This window comes from Macrotis lagotis, chromosome 2, assembly GCF_037893015.1.
Source record: "Macrotis lagotis isolate mMagLag1 chromosome 2, bilby.v1.9.chrom.fasta, whole genome shotgun sequence".
In the NCBI taxonomy this organism is placed as follows: domain Eukaryota; kingdom Metazoa; phylum Chordata; class Mammalia; order Peramelemorphia; family Peramelidae; genus Macrotis; species Macrotis lagotis.
This window is the reverse complement of record NC_133659.1, coordinates 117,067,455-117,076,729: the sequence shown is the minus strand read 5'-3', so window position 1 is coordinate 117,076,729 and position 9,275 is coordinate 117,067,455. Positions and strand designations below refer to the sequence as shown.

General features: G+C 35.4%; 1 long non-coding RNA gene across 1 annotated transcript in view; it reads right to left on the bottom strand.

Annotated features, from left to right (window-relative positions):
- The window catches only part of LOC141511159 (uncharacterized), a 14,132-nt gene extending 13,976 nt beyond the window's left edge, over window positions 1-156 (bottom strand). Inside the window, exon 1 of the long non-coding RNA XR_012475271.1 lies at window positions 76-156. This is a non-coding gene — a long non-coding RNA (uncharacterized LOC141511159). The remainder of the gene's footprint in view (window positions 1-75) is intronic.
- Window positions 157-9,275: the final 9,119 nt, after the last annotated feature.

Sequence of the window (9,275 nt, the reverse complement as noted above, 5' to 3'; positions counted from 1 at the left end):
CTATGTTGTTGTCTCCTTTTTGCATGATTCTTTCGCATTACTCTCATTTCTTTCCCCAATTTTTCATTTACTTACCTAATTTGCTTTTTAAAATCCTTTTTGAGCACTTCCAAAAATTCTTCCTGGGCCTAAGACCAAATTGCATTTTTCTTTGAGGCTTCACATGTAGTCATTTTGATACTATTGTCCTCTTCCGAGTTTATATGTTAATCTTCCCCCTTACCATAGTAACTTTCTCTTAACCAAGTTCATTTTTTATTTTTTTCTCATTGTTTTCTGCCCTTTTATGACTTGGTGTTTTGTGTGAGAGTTGGGCTCTGATCCTGCATTGTCCCAGGATTTTGGTGCTGAAGTCTTAGGCATTTCACTGTACATCAGGGCTTGGCTGCTTGCTTTGACTAGAAAATAGACTTCCTTTTTTCCTGGCCTGTACTGTTCTCCCTGATGGCTTCCCAATAAGAGGAGGTTAGCTACTGGCCTGCCCTAGGGGGCGGGGAGGCCTTGCTCCTGGGTTGCTATGGAAACAGGGCCTCTCTGCTAGCTAGTTCTGGAAGAGTAATCTTGCTCAGGAATGGAGCCCTGATGCTGAGTTACTATGGAAACAGGGTTTCTCTGCTGGCAGACCCCAGAGGTGAGGTCTTACTGTTGACCAGCCCTGGGAATGGGCTTCACTACTGGTAAACAATGGAGTGAAGTCCTAACTGGTGGCTTGTGCTGGTGTCTTGCACAGACTGTTCACTTCCCTAGGGCGCTACTGGTTTGCAGGAGTGTGGGGTCTTATGGTGGTTTTCCCCAGGTTTGGATTCTGCTGCAGGTCCCCTGCTATGAGGTTGGCAGGACCTCACTCCACCCATACCCAGTGAGACAGACCTTTCCTGCCATGCTGGTAAGCTGATTCCTTGCTCCATGGTGAATTCTGAGGTGGTTTTCTAGTTGTTTAGAGGGGAATTTTAGAGAGTTTCAGAGGATTTCTTCCTCATTCTTCTATGTTGCTACTAACATAGTCTTAAGAGAGTTGCCTGGGCAGAGAGATGAAATGCCCAGGGTCATAAGCAATTTGTATCAGGATCATTGAACTCAGACATTCCTGAGTTCAAGATTAGTACACTACTCACTAAATACCAAATTGCCCCTCAGAATAATAAGAAAAAGAATTCAAATCCACATAGTCTTTAGGTTTGCAAATACATTCTCTCATTTAATCCTCAAATCAACCCCTGGAAAAGGAAACACAGGAGTGCCAGGCCTGGAATCAGGAAGACCTGAGTCAAAACCAGTCTCAGACAATTATTAGATATGTGATCCTGGGCAAGTCACTTAACCCTGTTTGCCTCAGTTTCCTCATCTTCAAAATGAGCTGGAGATAGAAAAAGAAAAACACTCCAGTCTCTTCTAAGAAAATTCTAGATGGGTTTGCAAAGAATCAAACACAACTGAAAGACTGAACAAGCTAAGGCCTAGAGGAGTTAAATGACTTGTGGAGAGTTACACATCTATAAGCATCAAATGTAAGACAGGTCTATTCACTACACCATTCTGACTCTATGGAAAAAGCATATTTTCATAAGAAAAGGTTTGACCACATATATACATATATACTATAAATATATATATGTATATATATATACATATAAACACACAAAATAATATAATACAGAGTTTAGGGCATCCAAGGGTCATAGAATAAGAAGTGGTCACAGATTAAGGAGGGGTCAAGGAATAACTAATCAATTAAAACTTTTTCTGTCCTTCTTCCCCCTATCAAAATTTTATTTCCTTAATTTTGTCATTACCACCATTGCTGTCATTCATATCTAGAAGTTGTAGCTGCAAGAAGGTATGTGTGAAAATATCGGAGAAAGAGATTTGGAAACAATAATTGTGAAAAGTTGATAGAAAACAGAAATAAGATGGTGTATGGATAGCATCATGTAATTAATTAGTTGGTTCTACAACAGTAAAGTCAAGAAGAGAAAGGAGACTATTAAATAGCTATTTCAGTCAATTCAGTTCTAATTTTATAGGCAATAATTATCTCCCTCTCCCTTGTTTCTTGTCAAATTAGCCCTTATCTTGACAGCGCTTAGACTGAAAAGGTTAAATGAAGTGGGACAGATGACTTGTCTATCATTTAAATTTAATAAATGAGGAAGAAATCACCTCAAATCTTAAAATTAAAAATGAGTGAAATTATGGAAATATACTTTGTTTTCAGGGTGGGAACTATTGTTATGATCTGTACTAGACTCCAGTGTCAGTGTCACTCCTGTCTCTACTTCCATTGGTCATCAAATATTCCCTGCCACGCTTCCCCATTAGATGTTTAGCTTTCTTCATAAATTTTCTTAATAAGCAATTCTTCTATGCCATACTCTTACCCTTTATGCTGTTTCTTATTTGATTATCCAGTCTGTTTCTTCTAAAGAACAGATAGCCTTCTAGAGCTTTATCACAGTTTCAGTGAGATCTGTCAGGTCAATTTTGCCTACTTTATGAGAATATTACTTAATATTCTTACCTTATGCATTTGTGTTCTCATATTTGAAACAACTGATTTTATTGCAATTCCTTTCTTGGATTTTTTGTCTCCTATGAATTTTTGGATTTCTCAACTGTTATGCACCCTATATTGTAACCATTTCTATGCCACTGAACTTAGTGGAGATATGGAAGCATTTTTACCTCCCTTTGTCTTCTTTTTCAATTTAAAATCTTAATGCTTTTGCAAGAGTCCTAGTAAAGACAAGCTTCTCTAGTCTTCTTAGGTATACGCCAACTGTGACCAGGAGCTTGTTGTTCCTTTATTTTAAGCTGTAATTGAAAATCCAGATACTATTTTCAAGACATCATCTTTTTTAAGCTGTTCACTTCCCAAATATGCCCCTGAATCTGAAACCCTTACCTTTGTCAGACAGCAGTGTTGAGAAAATATCACCTGTGTTTCACAGTTCTCCAATTTCTTGCCTATGACTTCTTAAATTTCCATTCCCAAACTCATTTTCTGTCCTTCTTCATAATTCCAGAATCCTCCAAATGACCTTCCCAATACCTTCTTCTTCAGCTCAAATTCTCCCCCTCCTTCTCCCTATAACTTTCTTCTAACCTGCCTTGGAATATGAACTTAACAGAAGAGTTTTTAAATGTAATATTGCTCACCTAAACAGATGGCATATTCAGTCTGACCAGGTGATGATTAGGTAAGTTCTTTTTTTCATCTTTTGCTTACACCAGATAGGTATCATAGAGGTATCATCTGTTGTCCTATGTACATCGTTGAAAAAAAATAACTGATGCTGCTATTTTCTTTCCAATATGCAGTAAAAGAGGAAAATATGAGCTGAACAGAAAGCTTTTTGGCACTTAGTTTTGTCTAAGAAAGAGAAGATGAAGAATCTTCATTTTCTTAAGAATGTTACAAATGACAATTTGATTAGAGGTTGTTCCCACAAGAAGGTACATGAAATTTCTCCTAATTTAAATTCAGCCAAAGACAAGAATTGTGACACAAGATTTAATCAAGCAGAATTATTCTGGAAGTCGTGAACATGAACATCAGATGTCCATTCTTTCATTTTCCATCAGACCCAGCTGCAATAATAAGTATCAAGGAGTCCTAATGGTCTATAGATCATATTTTGATAACTGCTATTCTAAGTCATAGTTGTGACCTATATTGATCAAAAACCTGTCAAACCAAGAGTTCTCCTTGTTGATCTAACAGTATCACATATTTTAACAAAGTTAGAATATTTGAATCAAAATATTTTACAGATAATTTTGTTTTGAAACACAATTACTCTGTGAAGTTGGTAGTACAGGTATTAAAACCTCCATTTTATAGATTAAAAAAATAAAACATACAGATAGTGACATGGCCAAGGTCATGAGGCAAAGCCAAAAGAAAGCCCATTCAAGTTTTATTTTGTTTTTTGTTTTTTTTAACAAGGCAATGGAGTTAAGTGACTACCCTAGGTCACATAGCTAGGTAATTATCAAGCATTTCAGGTCCTCTTGACTCCTGGGCAGTGCTCTATCTACTGCACCACCTAGCTGCCCCCATCCATTTCTTTTTAACTCCATTCTTTAACTCCAATCCATTACATCATGCTGTCTCTGACAAGAGAAAAAAAATTTATCATTACTTCTGTTTCTGTGTTTTAGAGGACAACTCTAAATCTTCATTGCTCCTAATATGAGAGTTCTTTGGAGGTTAAACCTCTTTAGGATAAATTCACTCTCAAGTTTCAGTTTTCTTACTTGAAACCAAAATGAAAATTTCTGAAGACAACATAAATCTGAAAACTCATTAAAATGCAAATCTGGGGGCAGCTAGGTGGCGTAGTAGATAAAGCACCGGCCTTGGAGTCAGGAGTACCTGGGTTCAAATCTGGTCTCAGACACTTAATAATTAACTAGCTGTGTGGCCTTGGGCAAGCCACTTAACCCCATTTGCCTTGCAAAAAAAAAAAACCCTAAAAAAAAAAACTAAAAAAAATGCAAATCTGACCATATCACTTCTACTACTCAGTAAACTTGAATGGTTCTCTTTCAGTTCCAGGTATCCATGGGCTTCCCTGCATTCCTTCAGGTTCCAGCATTCACCTTCTACTGGAAGTCTGTCTCAAACCCTCTTAATTCTAGTGTCTTCCCTCAACTGATCATCTATTATTTATCCTGAATATGGAAGGAGGGGGGGAGAAGGATGTTGTATACAGTTTTTATATGTTGTCTCCCTCACTAAATTGTGAGTTCCTTGAGGCAGGATCTGTCTTTTCCTTTTCTTTGTATCCTCAAAGCTTAGACGAGTGTCTGGCATGTCGTAGATGATTATATAATGTTTTATTGACTGATAAATAAAAATGACCTTCCTTTTCCTTTTGCAAAAATTAAAACATTCTAATACCAGTTTTCAATCCTTAAAAATTGAAGCCCACCCCACATTAGTTGAAAAATAAAGAAATATATACATTAATGGACAATAAATGGGAAAATGGCATATTTGATTTTCCACTTAAATGTCCAAATGAAGCACAAATTCAGAAGCAGAATGCTATTATGAATATGGAGTAGAGGAAGGCTTTTATACCAAAGGGGTCATAGGAAGAAGAGAGTTAACAAGGACAAAAGAAAGAAAAGGGGGGGCCAAGGGAAGGTCACTGGTATCTAGTTAATAGGTTATCCTAGAAAACAAAAATCATAGCTCCTGATCCTAGATCTCGATCTCGATCTCTCTCTCTCAATCTCTCTCTCTCTCTCTCTCTCTCTCTGATTTAAGTAATCTGTGTCCCAATCTCCAAAATGGGAATTTCTAATTCAATTCATTAAATATTTGTTAAACACCTATTTATTAAGCATCTGTCTCTTTTTCTCTTTGAGGATGCCATTTAAAAGGGTCTCAAATTTTTTGAAGTTTTTAATACTTAAAATTTATAAAATTGATTTATAGTAAAAGGAATTATATCCCCCCACCACCACTACCCAAAGGAAGTTAATCCTTTCATATTTGCAATCTTGCCCTGGGATTTAAGTGGTAGAATATTAATGAAAAATCACTTCAAGATAATGGCCCAAACTTTGCAGCAGCATCAAGCCATTCACCAAAATATCAGGACCTATGCAATTACGGTCTACCCACTAAGGTCATGGTTATCACTGCACTTACCTTACCCCTCCTATCTTTCTAGGAAGAGTATTCAAAGCAATACTTGTATCAATAATGTAAAAAAATGTCTTTCTCTTTTTCCTGTCTACTAGTCCATTGTATGTATTGTCTCCTCTTTTCTTGTCCTCTTAAACTGAGGTCCATAGATGGAGTTCAGAGAATCCTTGAAGCTCTATAGAAAAAAATTTTACTTATTTCAATATAATTGGGTTTCTTTTGTAAATCTATATATTTTATTCTATTTTTCTGATGAATAATTAGGCTTTACTAGATTGGAACAAAGGTTTTTTTACCCACAAATCACAGAATTTGAAAGCTGGAGGGAACTTCAGCAGTCATCTACTCCAGGCCATACTTTGAAAAAGATCTCGACTTAACAAGAGTTGTCCAAACTTCAAGGAAGAGGGGAACAACAACTCTCAAGGAAGCCCATTCTCCCTTTAGATATCTGTTAGGGAGGCTGTGTGTGTGTGTGTGTGTGTGTGTGTGTGTGTGTGTGTGTGTGATATCAAGCTGAAACTTGCCTCTTTACAACTATTCTCCAGTCACCACCACTCCCACAAAAAAAAAATTAGATCTGAGATACAATGAGACTCACAAAGTTTTTACTTTTTTGATGATAATAGCTAAGAATTATATAATGTTTTCAGATTTGCAAAGTACTTTACATACATTTTCTCCTTTGAAACAGTATCTCTGTGTAAGGGAGACATGAGGTTCGGGGGGGGGGCGGAATAAGAGAAGAACAATAGTCACCAAGAATGAAGACAGTTGGAGACTTGGCAGAAAATCCTTAAAGAGAGGCAGTATTGGACAAGCTGAGTTCACTTTCCAAATGACCTTTCCCCCTCACTCCACACATCATGTTTCTTCTCTTGGGGGTTAGCAAAACACAAGCATTTTAGAACCACTCAAAGTCACAGAGGTAGAAAGGAAACAGCTCTCTCAGACAAATCTCCAGTTCAGTCTCCACTCCTGAGTTGCATTCCAACAAGAAGACCTTTGTCTATAGAACATGATGAGCTCCGATCATTTTGACTGTAGATATGCTCTGTAGATATGCTCTGGCTTTCCCCAAAGGGGGAGGGAAGGGATTTCCATAGCTATAGATCAAAGTTTATCCTTCAGATTTCATCTGACTCACCCTAAAAATTTATGGAAAGATAGATGGATGGAGGGAAGGGAAGGAGAAAGGAGAAAGGAGAAAAAGGAGAAAGGAAGGGGGAAGGGGGAAAAGGGGGAAAGGGAAAAGCAAGGAAAGGGAAAGGAAGGAAAGGGAAGGGAAGGAGAGGGAAAGGAAGGAAAGAAAGGACAGGAGAGAAAGAAAGGACAGGAGAGGAAGGAAGGAAGGAAGGAAGGAAGGAAGGAAGGAAGGAAGGAAGGAAGGAAGGACAGGAAGAAAGAAAGAAAGGACAGGAAAGAAAGAAAAGACAGGAAAGAAAGAAAGGACAGGAAAGAAAGAAAGGAAGAAAGGAAGAAAAAGAAAGAAAAAAAGAAAGAAAGAAAGAAAGAAAGAAAGAAAGAAAGAAAGAAAGAAAGAAAGAAAGAAAGAAAGAAAGAAAGAAAAGATATCAGGCTCTATGATATACTTCAGAAATGGAATTTTTGTTGAGATTTTCTTGGCAGAGATAGTGAAATGATTTGCTTCTCTAGCTCATTTTACAGATGAAGAATTGAGGCAAACGGGATTAAGTGATTTGCCTGCTGTCTAAGGTTGGATTTAAACTAATATCTTCCCCTGACTACAGGCCCAATACTCTATCCGCTGCAACACCTAGTTTCCCTAGACCTATGGAGTGACCTAAAATGACTGAATAGAAGAGGCTTCCCTGGTTGAATCAACATATCAATTATAATCAATTCAACACTACTAGCTTAAACCAGGAAGAACAAAAAAAGAGAGAGAAATCTATAGTTCAATTTCTCTAATGAATATTGATGGAAAAATTCTAAATAAACTACTAGCAAGAAAGTTATAAGAATTTATTTTTAAAATTAATTTAAAAAAGTAAAAGAACACACACAATGACCAGGATGGATTTATATGAAAAATTCAGAATTGACTCTATTTTAGGGAAACTATAATTGACCATAAGAATAATAAAAATAAAAATCACGTGATTATCTCAATAGCTTCAGAAAAGGTTTTTTGACAAAACGTAACACTCATTCCTATTTTTAAAAAAACACTAGAAAACATAGGAATAAATGGAGTTTTCCTTAAAATAATAAGTAGTATCTATCTAAAATCATCAGGAAGCACTATCTGTAATGAAGATAAGCTAGAAGTTTTCACCATAAGATTAAGGATAGCCATTGCCAATGCTATTATTCAGAATTGTACAAAAATGTTAGCTATATCAATAAAACAAGAAAAAAGAAATTCAAGAAATTAGAATAGAAAATGAAAAAACAAAACTATCACTTTTTTTCAGATGATATGATGGTATACTTAGAAAAGCAATTAAAAAACTATTTGAAACAATTAACTAGCAAAGTTATAGAACATAAAATAAACCCATATGAGTCATCACATTTCTATTTATTACCTGGATTTTTCCAGCAGGAAGAAATAGAAAGAAAAATTTCTATTAAAAATAACAACAGAAAAAACAAAATGTTTAGGAATCTGCCTACCAAGACAATCCCAGGAACTGAATGAATACCATTATCAAACACTTTTCACAAAAATAAAAGCAAATCTAAACAATTGGAAAAATATTAGATGCTCATGGGTAAGCTGAGCCTATAAAACAAAGATGACAATTATACCAAAATTAATTTATTTATTCAATGCCATACCAAATGAAATACCAAAAACTTATTTTTATATAGTTAGAAAAATAATAACAAAATTTTTCTGGAAGATCAATAGTTAAGAATATGTAAAGATTCAATGGAAAAAAATAAGAACAAAAGTGCCCTAGTCATACCAGATCTCAAACTATATTACAAAATGGGAATTAGCAAAACAATTTGGTACTGAATGAGATATAGAGTGGCATATCGATGGAATAGATTAGGGATAAAATACATAGTAGTAAATGATCATAGAAATCTAGTGTTTGATAAACCCAAAGATCTAAGTTTTTGGAACAAGCCCTCACTATTTGACCAAAATTTCTGGGAAAACTAAAAAGCAGTTTGGCAGAAACTAAGCACAGGCCAACATCTCATACAATATATCAAGATGATATCAAAATGGGCCCATCATTTAGACAAAGGAGTGATACCACAATCAAATTAGGGGAACATCAATGATTTTATCTGTCAGATCTATAAATAAAGGAAGAACTTATTACCAAAAAAATAGAAAGGATCACAAGATATAAAATGAATAATTTTGCTTTAAATTTAAAAGATTTTGTACATACATACATACATACATACATACAAGATTGTACATATAAAATCAATGCAACCAAGATTAGAAGGAAAACAGTATGCTTAAAGACATCATTTCTCAAATAGAGAACTAAGTCAAATATGTAAATACAAGTCCTTCCCCAATTCATAAATGGTCAAAAGATACAAACAAGCAATTTTTAAAAGAAATCAAAGATATCCATAGTCATATGAGAAAATATTCTAATTAATGCTCTATTAATAAGAG